The sequence below is a fragment of the Pan troglodytes genome, chromosome 15 (genome assembly GCF_028858775.2).
Source record: "Pan troglodytes isolate AG18354 chromosome 15, NHGRI_mPanTro3-v2.0_pri, whole genome shotgun sequence".
In the NCBI taxonomy this organism is placed as follows: Eukaryota; Metazoa; Chordata; class Mammalia; order Primates; family Hominidae; genus Pan; species Pan troglodytes.
Window position 1 is genome coordinate 19,557,546 of NC_072413.2, and position 17,588 is coordinate 19,575,133.

Consider the following 17,588-nt stretch of genomic DNA (forward strand, 5'->3'; position numbering starts at 1 on the left):
CTCACAGTTCTGCATTGCTGGGGAGGCCTCAGGAAACTTAACAATCATGGCAGAAGGCACCTCTTCACAGAGTGGCAGGGGTGAGAATGAGTCCCAGCAGGGGAAATGCCAGACGCTTATAAAACCATCAGATCTAATGAGAACTCACTCACTATCATGAGAACAGCATGGGGGAAACCACCCCCAAGATTCCATTACCTCCCACCGGGTTCCTCCCATGAAATGTGGGGATTATGGGAACTACAGTTCAAGATGAGATTTGGGTGGGGACACAGAACCAAACCATATCAATCAATAAAGGGTTCAATTCAACAAGAAGACCTAACTATCCTAAATATATATCCACCCAACACAGGAGCACACAGATTCATAAAGCAAGTTCTTAGAGACCTACAAAGAGACTTAGACTCCCACACAATAATAATGGGAGACTTCAACATGCTACTGACTGTATTAGACTGATTTTTGAGGCAGAAAGTTAACAAAGATATTCAGTACCTGAACACAACATTGGGCCAAATGGATCTGATTGACAGCTACAGAACTCTCCACCCAAAAACAACAGAACATACCTTGTTCTCATCACCACATGACACATACTCTAAAACTGATCACACAATTGAACATAAAACAATTCTCAGCAAATGCAAAAGAGACAAAATCATACTAAACACACTCTCAGACCACAGAGCAATAAAAATAGAAATCAAGACTTTAAAAAAATCACCTAAAACCATGAAATTACATGGAAATTAAAAGTCCTCAATGGCTTTTGGGTAAGTAAATAAAATCACAGCAGAAATCAAGTTATTTGAAACTAATGAGAACAAAGATACAACATACCAGAATGTCTTGGACACAGCTAAGGCAGTGTTAAGAGGAAAATTTATAGCACTGAACTCCCCAAGTAAAAGTTAGAAAGATCTCAAATTAACAACCTAACGTTACAACAAAAAGAACTGGAGAAGCAGGAGCAAACCAACCCCAAAGATAGCAGAAGACAAGAAATAAACAAAATCAAAGCTGAACTGAAGGAGACTGAGACATGAAAAAACCCATTCAAAAGATCAACAAATGCAAGAGTTAGGTTTTTAAAAAAATAATAATAACATAGATAGGCCACTAGCTAGACTAATAAAGAAGAAGGAGAGAAGATCCAAATAAACAAAATCAGAAACAACAAGAGATGTTATCACTGATCCCACAGAAATACAAATAACCATCAGAGACTACTGTGAACACCTCTATGCACACAAACTAGAAAACCTAGAAGACATGGATAAATTCCTGGATACATACACCCTTGCAAGACTGAGCCAGGAAGAAACTGATTCCCTGAACAAACCAATAATAATCTCCAAAATTGAGTCAGTAATAAATAGCCTACCAAACAAAAAAAGCACAGGATTAGATGTATTCACAGCCAAATTCTACTAGATATACAAAGAAGAACTAGTATCACCGCTACTGAAACTATCCCAAAAAATTGAGGAGAGATTCCTCTCCAACTCATTTTATAAGGCCAGCATCATGCCAATACCAAAGCCTGGCAGAGACACAACAATAAAAGAAAACTTCAGGCTAATATCCTTGATGAACATTGATGCCAAAATCCTCAACAAAATACTTGCAAATTGAATCCAGCAGCACACCAGAAAGATAATCCATCACAGTGAAGTAGGCTTTATCCCTGGGATGCAAGATTGGGTCGACATACACATTTATTGATATAAATGAATAAATGTGATTAATCACATAAACAGAACTAAAGACAAAAATCACATGATTATCTCAACAGATACAGAAAAGGCTTTTGATAAAATTCAACATCCCTTCATGTTAAAAACTCTCAATGAACTAAATATTGAAGGAACATAACTCAAAATAATAAGAGCCACATATGACAAACCCGCAGCCAGCATCTTCCTGAATGGGCAAAAGCAGGAAGCATTCTCCTTGGAAACCAGCACAAGACAAGAATGCCCTCTCTCACCACTCCTATTCCACACAGTATTGGAAGTCCTGGCCAGAGCAATCAGATAAGAGAAAGAAATAAAGGGCATTCAAATAAGAAGGGAGGAATTCTAAGTACCTTTGTTTGCAGATGACATTATTCTATATCTAGAAAATCCCAGTCTTGGCCCAAAAGCTCCTTCAGCTGATAAACAACTTCAGCAAAGTCTCAGGATACAAACTCAATGTGTAAAAATTACTAGCACTCCTATACATCAACAGCAGCAAAACCAAGAGCCAAATCAGGAATGCAATCCCATTCACAATTGCCACAAAAAGAATAAAATACCTAGGAATACAGCTAACTAGGAAGGTGAAAGACATCTACAATGACAATTACAAAACACTGTTCAAGGAAATCAGAGATGATATAAACAATGGAAAAACATTCCATGCCCATGTATAGGAAGAATCAATATCATTTAAATGGCCATACTGCCCAAAGCAATTTATAGATTCAATGCTATTCCTATAAAACTGACAATGACATTTTTCACAGAACAAGAAAAAATTATTTTAAAATTCATATGGAACCAAAAAGAGCCCAAGTATCCAAGGCAGTTCTAAGCAAAAAACAAAACAAACGAACAACAACAACAAAAAAGCTGGAAGCATCATGTTCCCCAATTTCAAACTATACTTACAGGGCTATGGTAACCAAAACAGCATGGTACTGATAGACACACAGACCAATGGAACAGAATAGAGAGCTCAGAAATAAGGCCACACACCTAGAACCATCTGATCTTCAACAAACCTGACAAAAACAAGCAATGGGGAAAGGATTCCCTATTTAATAAACGGTGCTGGGATAACTGACTGACAAGTCATATGCTAAAGACTGAAATTGGACCTCTTCCTTACAGCATATACAAAAATTAACTCAAGATGGATTAAAGACTTAAATGTAAAACCCAAAACTATAAAAACACTAAAAGACAACTAGGCAATACCATTCTGGATATAGGAATGGGCAAAGATTTCATGACAAAGACACCCATAGCAATCACAGCAAAAACTGACAGAGGCTGGGCACGGTGGCTCATGCCTGTAGTCTCAGCACTTTGGGAGGCCAAGGTAGGAGGATCACTTGAGGCCAGGAGTTCAAGACCAACCTGGCCAATGTAGCGAGACCCTATCTCTTTAAAAAAAAATTGAAAAAACTGACAAACAGGATCTAATTAGAGGTAACAGCAGGCCAGGTGTGGTGGCTCATGCCTGTAATCCCAGCACTTTGGGAGGCCAAGGTGGGCAGATCACCTGAGGTCAGGAGTTTGAATCTAGCATGGCCAACATGGTGAAACCCCGTCTCTACTAAAAATACAAAAAAATTAGCTGGGCATGGTGGCAGGCACCTGTAGTCCCAGCTACTCGGGAGGCTGAGGCAGGAGAATCGCTTGAACCCAGGAGGTGGAGGTTGCAGTGAGCCATGATTGTGCCACTGCACTCCTGCCTGGGTGACAGAGTGTGACTCCGTCTCAAACAAACAAACAAACAAACAAAAACCCAAAAAGGTAAAAGCTTCTGCACAGTAGAAGACACTATCAATAGAGTAGACAGACAACCTACATAATTGGAGAAAATATTTGCAAACTATGCATCTGACAAAAGTCTAATATCCAGCATCTATAAAGATCTTAAATTTACAAGAAAAAACCAAACAGCCCCACTAAAAAGTGGGAAAAGGACATGAAAAGACATATTTCAAAAGAAGACATGTAGCCAAAAAGCATATGAAAAAATGCTTAATATCACTCATCATTTGAGAAATGCAGATCAAAACCTTAATGAGATACCATCTCACATCAGTCAGAATGGTTATTATTCAAAAGTCAAAAAATAACAGATGCTTTCAAGGTTGTGGAGAAAAAGGAATGGTTATACACTGTTGTTGGGTGTGTAAATTAGTTCAACCATTGTGGAAAGCAGTGTGGCTATTCCTCAAAGAGCTAAAAACAGGACAACCAATTGACCCAGCAATCCCATTACTGGGTGTACACCCAAAAGAATATACATCGTTCTACAATAAAGACACATGCATGCGTATGTTCATTGCAGCACTGTTCACAATAGCAAAGACATGGAATCAACCTAAATGCCATCAATGGTAGACTGGATAAAAAAAAATATGGTACATATACACCATGGAATACTATGCAGCCATTTAAAAAAATGAGATGATATCCTTTGCTAGAACACAGTTGGAGCTGGAGGCCAACATCCTTAGCAAACTAACACAGGAGCAGAACACCAGACACCACATGTTGTCACTTGTAAGTAAGAGCTAAATGATGAGAACACATGGACACAAAGAGAAGAACAACAGACACTGTGGCCTACCTGAGGGTGGAGGGTGGGAATAGGAAGAGGATCAGAAAAAATAACTATTGGGTACTAGGCTTAGTACCTGGGTGACTAAATAATCTGTACAAAAGAACCCCCAAGACACGAGTTTACCAATATAACAAACCTGCACATGTATCCTTGAACTTAAAATAAAAATTTTAAGAAAAGTAAAAACAGCTTTGAGGTATAATTCATGTATCATACAATTCACACACTTGAAATGTACAAAACAACGGTTTTTAGATTAACTCAACATGGATGGAAAGAAACAATTTTTTAAGAAATGGTTTTTAAAATATATTTACATATATGTGCAACCATCACCACAGCCAGTTTTAGAACGTTTTTATCACATGAAAGAGAAACACCGTACCCTTTAGCTGTCACTTTCCTATCCCTCTGTCCCTACTCCCACCTCAGCCTTAAAGAAACACTTATCAACTTTCTGTCTCTGTAGATTTCCCCATTCTGGACATTCATTTGAATGAAATCATAAAGTCTGTGGTCTTTTGTGGCTGGTTTCTTTCACTTTGCATAATGTTTCCAAGGTTCATCCATGTTGTAGCATGGATCAGTACTGCATTTTTTTTATGACCAGATAGTATTCCATTGTATGGATATACCATATCTTGTTTATCCATTCTTCAGGAGATGGACCTTTGGGATGTTTTATCCTTTTAGCTAATATGAATAATGCAGCTATAAACATTTATGCCCAAGTGTCCATGTGCGCATTTTCATTTCTCTTGGGTATATACCTAGGAGTGGAATTGCTGGGTCATATCCTAACTCTGTTTAATCATTTGAGATACTGCCAGACTGTTTTTCAAAGCAGCTGCATAATTTTACATTCCCACTACCAGTGTAAGAGGGCTCTAATTTGTGGTAAGGCACAGTGGCTCACGCCTGTAATCCCAGCACTTTGGGAGGCCAAGGCGGGCAGATCACGAGGTCAGGAGATCGAGACCATCCTGGCTAACACGGTGAAACCCTGTCTCTTCTAAAAATACAAAAAATTAGCTGGGCGTGGTGGCGGGCGCCTGTAGTCCCAGCTACTCGGGAGGCTGAGGCAGGAGAATGGCATGAACCCGGGAGGCGGAGCTTGCAGTGAGCCGAGATTGCGCCACTGCACTCCAGCCTGGGAGACAGAGCGAGACTCTATCTCAAAAAAAAAAGAGAGAGTTCTAATTTCTCCACATCCTCACCAACACTTGTTATTTTCTGACTCTTATTCTAGCCACCCTAGTTGCTATGAAGCAGTATCTCACTCTTGTTCCTAATGACTAGTGATGTCAAGCATCTTTTCATGTGGTTTTGTTTTGTTTTGTTTGCTATTTGTGTGTCTTATTTGAAGGAATATCTATTCAGATCCTTTGCACATTTAAAACTGGGTTATGTGTTTTTCTATTATTGACTTAGAAGAGTTTCTTATGTATTCTAGATACAAGTCACTCATCAGATATAGATGGTTTACAAATATTTCTCCCATTATATGAGTTGTCTTTCACTTTCTTGATGGTGTCTTTTGAAGCACAAAGGTTTTCATTTTGATGAAGTCCAATTTACCTGTATTTTCGTTTGTTGCTCATGCTCTTGGTGTCATATCTGAGAATTCTTTGCCAAATTCAAGGTCATGAATATTTACCTTCTAAATGTTTTCTTCTAGAGTTTTATACTTTTTGTTCTTACATGTAAGTCTTTGGTCTATTTTGAGTTAATTTTTGGTGTGAAGTCAGCATTCAGCACTGGCTGGAAATGAAGAGGAGAGAGAGGCGTGTGTTCTCGGCTGCAGTAGTCTGGAATTAAATATTCCTCTCTAGAGCAGTCTTGTTTCAAATACCACAAACTCTCACCTTTCTTACCAAACTTGTGTACATTTTCTGAAATAGATATTTGTTCATTTCCTGCTTACCCTTAGGACCATTTCCAGAGGCTTCATATGGCTCGTGTGTGTGTGTGTGTGTGTGTGTGTGTATGTTTTTAATAATTTTCTTTTTTTTATTTTTATTTTTGAGACGAAGTCTCACTCTGTCTCCCAGGCTGGAGTGCAGTGGCACTATCTTTGCTCACTGCAACCTCTGCCTCCCAGGTTCAAGCGATTCTCCTGCCTCAGCCTCTGGCGTCGCTGGGATTACAGGTGTGTGCCACCACGCCCTGCTAATTTTTGTATTTTTAGTAGAGATGGGGTTTCACCATGTTAGCCAGGCTGGTCTCGAACTCCTGGCCTCAAGCAATCCGCCCACAGCCTCCCAAAGTGCTGGGATTACAGGCGTGAGCCACTGCGCCCGGCCATTTAAATAATTTTCATCAGTTTCAATGAAGGCAAGGTCAACAGAGCGCCTCATGCTGTCATGCCAGAAGTCTATCTCTCACTGGTTTCTCAGTAATGATGTTCATGATAAGTTATATTTTGTCTTATGTTAATATTGCCACACTAGCTTTATTTTGGTTAGGTTTTATTGTTTGTTTGTTTTTGTTTTTAGAGAGAGTCTTGCTCTGTCTCCAGGCTGGAGTGCAGTGGCGCGATCTCAGCTCACTGCAACCTCTGCCTTCTGGGTTCAAGCAATTCTCTTGTCTCAGCGTCCCAAATAGTTGGGATTACAGGCGTGTAGCACCACGCCTGACTAATTTTTGTATTTTTAGTAGAGACAGGGTTTTGTTATGTTGGCCAGGCTGGTCTTGAACTCCTGACCTCAGGTGATCCGCCCATCTCGGCCTCCCAAAGTGTTGGGATTACAGATGTGTGCCACCACACCTGGCCTATTTTGGTGAGTATTTGAATGACACGTCTTTTCCTATTCCTTCATGTTCAGCTTTCTTGTGCCATTATGTTTGCAGAATTTCCCCAAGCAGACCTGAAATCTGCTTCTTCTAGGATGATGAAACATTTATTTCAGATGTAACTTGCCTCACAGTAAACATTCAGAAATATTCTGAGCCTTTATTAAAAGAACTGGTATGACTAGGCAGAGATAAAACAAACCCTATGAAAGAAAACTTTATTAAGGATGGAATGGAATTTTCACTTCAATCAGATGTATCACAGGCAGCTGAACACCTTCGTGAAGATTTGAAAGCCAAAAATAATTGCCACATTGATAGAGTACTGCTGCCTCTTCTCTATGCAGGTATCTTATGTAGTTAATTTCTCAGATCCCTTACTTAGCATAAATAAATTTGTGTCTTAAAAGATTTTACCATCACTCTCAGCTTCATCTTTAGACAGTTTTCCTAAAAGTACCCTAAATTTAATATTTCCTACTTGCTGTTTTTTAAAAATTGACTAGTAAGAAGTGTATGTATTTATGATGTACAACATAATGTTTTGATATATGTATATATTGTGGAATGGCTAAATCAGCTATTTAACATATTCACTACCTCATATACTTATCATTTTTTGTGGCTAGAATACTTAAAATCTATTGTCTTCACAATTTTCAAGTATACAATATATTGTTATTAACTATAGTCACCATGATATACAATAGATGTCTTGAATTTTTTCCTCCTGTCCAGATAAAATTTTGTGTCCTTTGACCAACATCTCCCCAATCCCTCCACCTCACAGGTTCTGGTAACCACCACGCTACTCTCTGCTTCTAGTTGTTCATACTTGTAGGTTCTTGAAAAAGGTTTGTTGATTGTATCTTTCTTTTTTTAATCAACTTTTTTTTTTTTTTAAGACAGGTTCTTTCTGTGTCACCCAGACTGGAGTGCAGTGGCACAATCTCAGCTCACTACAACCTCCACCTCCTGGGTTCAAGCTGTCCTCCTACCTCAGCCTCTTGAGTAGCTGGGACCATAGGCACATGCCACCACACCTGGATAATTTTTGCATTCTTTTGTAGAGACGGGGTTTCGCCGTGTTGCCCAGGCTGGTCTCAAACTCCTAAGCTCAAGCAGTCCATCCACCTCAGCCTCCCAAGGTGCTGGGATTACAGGCGTGAACCACCTTGCCTGGCCAAAAAAAAAAAAAAAAAAACCCAACTCAATATTGTTGATATTTCTTATTGTTTCTCTAGTCTCTATTTCATTTATTTTGCTCTTATCTTTATTTTTTCCTTCCTTCTACTAACTTTGGGCTTAATTTGTTTCTCTTTTTCTAGTTCCTTGAAGTGCAATGTTAGGTTGTTTATTTGGGATCTTTCTTCTTTTTTGATGTAGGCATTTATTGCTATAAATTTCCCTCTTAGAGTTGCTTTTGCTGCATCTTATGCGTCCATTTTCATTTGTGTCAAGATTTTCAGAGACTGGATTTCAAAAAGGAAGGATATTTCTAAATTTCCCTTTTAATTTCTTCTTCGACCCATTGGTTGCTCAGGAGCATGTTGTTGAATTTCCACATAGTTGTGAATTTTCTGAAATTCCTTGTTATTGATTTCTAGTTTCTTTTTTAAAAAATTTTATTTCCATAGATTTTTGGGGAACAGGTGGTATTTGGTTACATGAGTAAGTTCTTTAGCGGTGACTTGTGAGATTTTTGTGCACCCATCACCCAAGCAGTATAGACTGAACCCTATTTGTAGTCTTTTATCCATCACCCCCCTCCCACCCTTTCCCTTGAGTCCCCAAAGTCCATTGTATCATTCTTATGCCTTTGCATCCTCAAAGTTTAGCTCCCACTTATGAGTGAGAACATATGATGTTTGGTTTTCCATCCCTAAGTTACTTCACTTAGAATGATAGTCTCCAGTTCCGTCTAGGATTGCTTTGAATGCCATTGATTTATTCCTTTTTATGGCTGAGTAGTATTCCATCATGTATATATATTGGTATATATATTTCTTTATCCACTCTTTGATTGATGGGCATCTGGGCTGGTTCCTTACTTTTGCAATTGTGAATTGTGCTGCTATAAACATGTGTGTGCAAGTATCTGTTTTGTATAATGACTTCTTTTCCTCTGGGTAGATACCTAGAAGTGAGATTGCTGGATCAAATGATAATTCTACGTTTAGTTCTTTAAGGAATCTCCACGCTGTTTTTCACAGTGGTTGTACTAGTTTACAATCCTACCAGCAGTGTAAAAGTGTTCCCTTTTCACTGCATCCACACCTACATCTATTATTTTTTGATTTTTTAATTATGGCCATTACTGCAGGAGTAAGGTGGTATCGCATTGGGGTTTTGATTTGCATTTACCTGATCCTTAGTGATACTGAGCATTTTTTCATATGTTTGTTGGCCATTTGTATATCTTCTTTTGAGAATTGTCTATTCATGTCCTTGGCCCACTTTTTGATGGGATTGTTTGTTTTTTCTTGCTAATTTGAGCTCCTTGTAGATTCTGGATATTAGTCCTTTGTCAGATGTATAGATTGTGAAGATTTTCTCCCACTCTGTGGGTTGTCTGTTTACTCTGCTGACTGTCGCTTTCATATCATTATGGTCAAAAAAGATACTTGATATAATTTCAGTCTTCTTAAATCTGTTAAAACTCATTTTGTGGTGTAACATATGATCTATCCTAGAGAATGTTCCATATGTGGTTGAGAAGAATGTGCATTCTGCTGCTGTTGGATGGAATCCCACTTGTCATTTGTTAATGTTAGCTTTACTTGCCATCTGTAGATGCTAGACATTTTTTGACCCACGAATTATTGCTCCTTTTTGTTTTTAAAAAAAGACTGTTTTACATAAGGTCTTTTCTATAGCTTATCTCCCTTCTCTCATATTTTACTCTAAGAAGCCAGAAGAATCAGGAAATGCTTTTGACATCCATCCTGAAAACCTTCTTAGATCACCCATTTCACTAGGTACACTTTCTACCTTCCATTTTACTGCAGATTATACTGGTGCTAAACTTTTTGCCACTAGGTGACCAGAATCCATGTTTTTCTAGTTTTTTCCGTTTATTTTTATAGTTTAAGGGGTACAAGTGCAATATTGTTACATGGATACATTACATAGCAGTGATGTCTGGGCTTTTGGTGTAGCCATCACTTGAATAATGTACATTGTACCCATTAGTTAATTCCTCATCCCTCACTCTCTGGTACCCTCCCCACCTTTCCAGTCTTCAATGTCTATTATTTCACTATGTCCATGGGTACACATTATTTAGCTCCCACTTATAAGTGAGAACATGTAGTATTTGACTTTCTGGTACTGAGTTATTTCACTTAAGATAATGGCCTCCAGTTCTATTCATGTTGCTGCAGAAACATGATTATATTCTTTTTTATGGCTGATTAGTATTCTATGGTACGTGTGTATACACACACACACACACAAGTTATATACGTATGTATATACTCCATATATACATACGTATGTATATACTCCATATATACATACGTATGTATATACTCCATATATACATACGTATGTATATACTCCATATATACATACGTATGTATATACTCCATATATACATACGTATGTATATACTCCATATATACATACGTATGTATATACTCCATATATACATACGTATGTATATACTCCATATATACATACGTATGTATATACTCCATATATACATACGTATGTATATACTCCATATATACATACGTATGTATATACTCCATATATACATACGTATGTATATACTCCATATATACATACGTATGTATATACTCCATATATACATACGTATGTATATACTCCATATATACATACGTATGTATATACTCCATATATACATACGTATGTATATACTCCATATATACATACGTATGTATATACTCCATATATACATACGTATGTATATACTCCATATATACATACGTATGTATATACTCCATATATACATACGTATGTATATACTCCATATATACATACGTATGTATATACTCCATATATACATACGTATGTATATACTCCATATATACATACGTATGTATATACTCCATATATACATACGTATGTATATACTCCATATATACATACGTATGTATATACTCCATATATACATACGTATGTATATACTCCATATATACATACGTATGTATATACTCCATATATACATACGTATGTATATACTCCATATATACATACGTATGTATATACTCCATGGTGTGTGTATGTATGTATATATGTGTGCGTATGTATATACATAATATATATGTATTTATAACAGATACATATATGTTATGGAGGTGCGTGTATGTGTATATATATGTGTGTGTCTTCCATGGTGTGTACACTACACATATATATATAAAATGTTCCTAGCCGCACGTGGTGGCTCACACCTGTAATCCCAGCACTTTGGGAGGCCGAGACAGGCAGATCACGAGGTCAGGAGTTCAAGACCAGTCTGGCCAACATAGTGAAACCCCATTTCTATTAAAAATACAAAAAATTGGCCAGGCGTGGTGGCAGGCACCTATAATCCCAGCTACGCAGGAGAGTAGACCAGCCTGGCCAACGTGGTGAAACTCCGTCTCTACTAAAAATACAAAAATTAGCCAGATGTGGTGGCACACACTTGTAATCCCAGCTACTTGGGAGGCTGAGGCACAAGAATCTCTTCAACCCAGGAGACAGAGGTTGCAGCCTAGGCAATAGAGTGAGACTATGTCCTAAAAAAAAAAAAAAAAAAAAAAAAAAAAAATCCCAGTACCATTTATTGAAGAGTGTCATTTTCTCAGTGTATGTTTTTGTCAACTTTGTCAAAAATCAGTTGGCTATGAGTATATGGCTTTATTACTGGGTTCCCTATTCTGTTCCATTGATCTATGTGTCTATTTTTATACCACGTTGTTTTGGTTACTATAATCTTGTACACTGGCTATATTAGACATGAGTGTTCTTTCAGAGCACAGCTTGGCTGTGATTTTCCACATTTCTGTTTCACTGTAACAGTTTGCACATCTTGTGCTAGAAAAGAATTTTCCACAGCTTATGTCAGCTCAAGTTCTGAATTATTTCTTTGTGCAACTTGTTCTACTCTGGGTGTGGACAATTTATTTGCATCTAGGAATGATTCAATAGATGCATTCTCTAAAATGTCACTGAGATATTACACTGTTTTATTCTATTCTGTCTTCTGGGAGTTGAAAGACTTCTTTTTCTTTTTAGTTTGAGGTGACTTCTTTGCCAAAACCTCTTGTTCACGATTTGCCTGAACTAAATTTGTAGATACTTTTGATTTCTCCCAATTATTACGATCTTACAATAGAGTAAGAAGACAAGTCTGTTGGTTCAATTCAATGTTTCCAGTAATGCTAAATATCTCTGTCAAGATTTAATGTCTCTATGTATGTAAACTCCAACTGTTTCTGAAATTCATCAGCCTGATTCTGATCAAAAAGACATTATTCTCAGAAGTGCTTTTGTAGATAACACCAAAATACTCACTAAAAGAAGCAAGCATATTCCTATGAGCTTTAAACTGGTCTGCAGTTTTCGGTAACACCTTCCTCATGTTTCTTTAAGTGCACACTTGTAGCCTTCTCAAAGGCTATCAGAATTTAACTAACAGTCTCCTCAAGAAATTTTAGGCTTTCAGTGACACTTTCCTCAAGGTTCTTGCAGCTTGCTGCCACTATGAATGCCACTCCAACTTTTTAGACTTTTACTATGGCAGCATCTCACATCCATGTACCAAAATCTGTATTAGTTACTTATTACCATGTAATAAATTGCCCTAGAAGTTAGCAGCTTTTAAAAAACAATAAAACATTGGCCTTATGCCTATAATCCCGGCACTTTGAGAGGCTGAGGAGGGCAGGTCATCCTGAGTTCAGGAGTTTGAGACCAGCCCAGCCAATAGAGCGAAACCTCGTCTCTACTAAAAATACAAAAATTAGCTGGGTGCCTGTAGTCCCAGCTACTCAGGAGGCTGAGGCAGGAGAATCGCTTGAACCCAGGAGGCAGAGGTTGCAATGAGCTGAGATCGCACCACTGCACTCCAGCCTGGGCAACAGAGCAAGACTCCATCTCAAAAAAAAAAAAAAAAAAAAAAACAATAAAACCGATAAACGTTTACTATTTCACACAGTTTTCTATGAATCAGAAATTTGGGAGCATATAGTTAGGAAATTGTGCCTTGGCTGTCTCATGGGGTTGCAGTTAAGTTGTCAACTGGGGCTGCAGCCAATTGAAAACAGGAAGGATATGCTTAGAAGATAACTTACTCATATGGCTGGTGTCAGTGCTAACTGTCAGCAGGAGGCCTCAGCTTTTCTCCACAGGGCTGAGTATTCTCATGACATGACGACTGCCTCCCCACATAGAAAGTAACAATGTATTTTATGACCTTGGAAGTTCTCAGAAGGCACACGTAGTTATTTTTGCAATATCCTATTGGTTCTCAGGTTAACCCCGTTCAGAGTTGGTCAGGGTCAAGGGGTGCTCGCTACCAGGGTCAGATGTGGATGATAATAGGAAATGCATTTAATATCTTGAAAACCAGCAAAAGAAAAAAAAAGGAAAGGATTAAACACGTATCCTCCATTTCTTTAGAAGCAGTATCTAAAATATAAGGGAAAAGATTGAAAGTAAAAGAATGAAATATATATATATATATATCTCATACATTAACCAAAAGAATGCTAGTGTAGCTATGCTCATATCAATCATAGTAGACATAAAGGGGAAGAGCAATACTAGACACAAAGAAGGACGTTTTATAATGACCAAGGGGCCAATCAAACAGAAGGTTATAGTCATCATAAAACCATATACATTTAATAACATAACCTCAAACACATATAAAGCAAAACCCAACCAGACATAAAGGAGAAACAGACAAAATTTCAATCATAGTCGAGGAGTTTAACACCTCTCCCTTGGAAAACGATAGATTGATAGGACAATCTGACAAAAATATTGGTAAGGATATAGAGATACGAACAGCGCAATTAATAAACTTGTCATAATTGACATATATAGAACACTAATAGCATCTAATATATGTTAGAATATATGTTCTTTTCAAGATTTATGGATATTTACCAAAATAGAGCATACATCTATCTGTTGTGGCAAGTCTCCAAAAATTTCAAAGGATTGAAGTAATACTGACTATGTTCTCTTCATCAATACTGTGAAATTGAGCTGTAAATCACCAAGATAACTATAAAATCCCCAACTGCATAGAAATTAAGTAATAAACTACCGTATAGCCTGATTTCAAATTAAATCACAATTCTTCACTGTTAAATAAATCAATCAATTACAATGGCAATAAGATGCTACAAAGATTATAAAGATAAAAGAACACTATCAACATTATGTCAAGTTTAGAATTAAAATATTTAAAAATTCTTGAAAAACATAACTTACCAAAACAGACAAATAAACTGATGATTTGAATAATCCTATACCTAATAAAGATTTAAATCTTTTATCTAAAATTTCCTTACAGGCCAGGCAAAGTGGTTCACACCTGTAATCCCAGCACTTTGGGAGGCCAAGGCAGTAGGATTGCTTGAGCCCAGGAGTTTGAGACCAGGCTGGGCAATGTAGTAAGACCTCATCTCTACAAAAGAATCAAAAAATGAGCAAGGCATGGTGGCGTTCACTTGGAGCCCCAGCTACTTAGGAGGCTGAGGTGGGAGGACCACCTGAGCCCAGAAGGTAGAGGCTGCAGTAAGCCAAGATTGCACCACTGCATTCCAGCCTGCACAACAGAGTGCGATCTGTCTAAAAAAAAAAAAAAAAAAAAAAAAATCTTACAAAAAACCTCTAGGTCCTGGTAGGTTTATCATTAAAATTTCCAGGGGAGAGCTGGGCGCGGTGGCTCACACCTGTAATCCTAGCACTTTGGGAGGCCAAGGCGGGTGGATCACCTGAGGTCAGGAGTTTGAGACCAGCCTGGCCAATATGGTGAAACCCTGTCTCTACTAAAAATACAAAAATTAGCCTGTCATGATGGTGGGTGCCTTTAATCCCAGCTACTCGGGAGGCTGAGGCAGGAGAATCGCTTGAACCCAGCGGGAGGAGATTACAATGAGCTGAGATTGCACCACTCGACTCCAGCCTGGGCGAAAGAGTGAAACTCCATCTCAAAAAAAAAAAAAAAAAAAAAAATCCGGGGGAACATGTTCTTAGGACACCCTGAGGTCTGTGTCACGAAAGAAAAATTAAAAGAAAAAAAGGAAAAATTCCCAAACACTTAAAGAACAAATGATATTTATATTACGCAAAATCTTCCAGGGATTAGAAAAAGAGAAAATACTGCCCAATTCATACTAAGAGGCCAGCACAACCTTGATACCAAAACCTGGAAAAGAACATTAAAAGGAAAGAAACCTATAGGTCAATTGTTCTCATAAACATAGACACAAAAATTCTAAATAAAATATTAGCAAGACAAATCCAGCAATCTATAAAAGGGTAAATGTTGTATGATATTGAGTTTATTCCAAAAATATAAAGTTGATTTAACATTTAAATTAAAGGATAAAAATGCACTTGTCACAACTGATGGAGAATAAGCATTTGATAAAATGCTATACCCATTCAGGATTTAAAAAAAAAAATCTTTGCTATGAATTTGTTCAGCAGCAATAGAAACAAAATAAATAAAAACTTTTTTAGAAACATTTTTAAGTAGTGATGAAAGAGTATTTCCTTAATTAATCTGAGAAAAGATTACTATAAAAAAGCATAGCAAACAAAATATTTATTGCCAAATATTAAAAGCTTTCCCACTGGCCGGGCGCGGTGGCTCATGGCTGTAATCCCAGCACTTTGGGAGGCCAAGGCAGGAGGATCATGAGGTCAGGAGATCGAGACCATCCTGGCTAACACGGTGAAACCCGGTCTCTACTAAAAATACAAAAAATTAGCTGGGCGTGGTGGCAGGCGCCTGTAGTCCCAGCTACTCAGGAAGCTGAGGCAGGAGAATGGCGCGAACCCAGGAGGCGGAGCTTACAGTGAGCCGAGATCCCGCTCCAGCCTGGGCAACAGAGCAAGACTCCGTCCCAAAAAAAAAAAAAAAAAAAAAATACCAGGTGTGGTGGTGGGCGCCTGTAGTCCCAGCTACTCAGGAGGCTGAGGCGGGAGAATCGCTTGAACCCAGGAGGCGGAGGTTGCAGTGAGCCGAGATTGCACCACTGCACTCCAGCCTGGGCTACAGAGCGAGACCGCGTCTCAAAAAAAAAAAAAAAAAAAAAAAGGTTTCCCCCTGAGATATGGAATAAAATGAGTTTATCCTCTGTCACTATTTTGATTCAACATTAAACTGGACAATTTATATTTAACAATGTGCAATGAGGCAATAAGGAATAAGTATGTAAGTACTGGAAAAGAAGAAACAAAATTTTCATTATTCACAGACAACATAAAAAACTCAAAATGAGGCCGGGTGCGGTGGCTCATGCCTGTAATCCCAGCACTTTGGGAGGCCGAGGAGGGTGGATCATGAGGTCAGGAGTTCGAGACCAGCCTGGCCAACACAGTGAAACACCATCTCTACTAAAAATACAAAAATTAGCTGGGTGTGGTGGCAGGTGCCTGTAGTCTCAGCTACTCAGGAGGCTGAGGCAGGAGAATCACTTGAACCCGGGAGGCAGAGGTTGCAGTGAGACGAGATAGGGCCACTGCACTCCAGCCTGACAACAGAGGGAGACTTCGTCTCAAAAAAAATAAAAATAAAAATAAAAAAATAAAAAAACCTCAAAATGAATATACAGAATTAACAAATAAATTTAGCAGGACCTGAATACAAAATCAACACATAAAAATAAATTATTGTTAAAAAAAATTAGAAAATAAGTTATCTTAAATTATAGCATTTACATCAGTATCCAAAATAAATTAATTCTAATGAAAGATGTGCAAGATCTGTATGCTAAAAGCGAGTAAATAATATTAAAACAATTAAAGACCTAAACAAATGGAGGGTTATAACATTTTCATATATTGGAAGAATCAGAATTCTAAAGATTTATTCCATTTTGCTTATACAATCCCACTTAAAATCTCAGAGGCTTGTTTTTTAAAATTGCCAGCTGATTATTATATGGCAGATAAAACTGTCCCCCAAACCCCAATTCTTTCTCCAGCCAAAGAACTGGAAAATGGGTGGCCTAGTAGGAGAGAAAATCTTTTGACAGCATTTACAGTACTCCAGCCAAACTTCATGGCAAAAACTGCAGTCAGAGCTGAATGAGGAGCCTATACTTCCACCTTACCTAGCAATAATGAAGCACCATTCTGCCTTCCTGCAGTGTCCCCAGAAGCGGAGCTGGGTGTCTAGATTTCCACCCCTGCCTGGCAGCAACAGTGCCCCCCTCCCTATACCGGTGGTAGCAGTGGAGGCTGAATCGGGT

General features: G+C 38.1%; 1 pseudogene; it reads right to left on the minus strand.

Annotated features, from left to right (window-relative positions):
* Window positions 1–11,927: 11,927 nt before the first annotated feature.
* LOC112205362 (myoneurin-like) lies at window positions 11,928–13,056 on the minus strand (annotated as a pseudogene).
* Window positions 13,057–17,588: the final 4,532 nt, after the last annotated feature.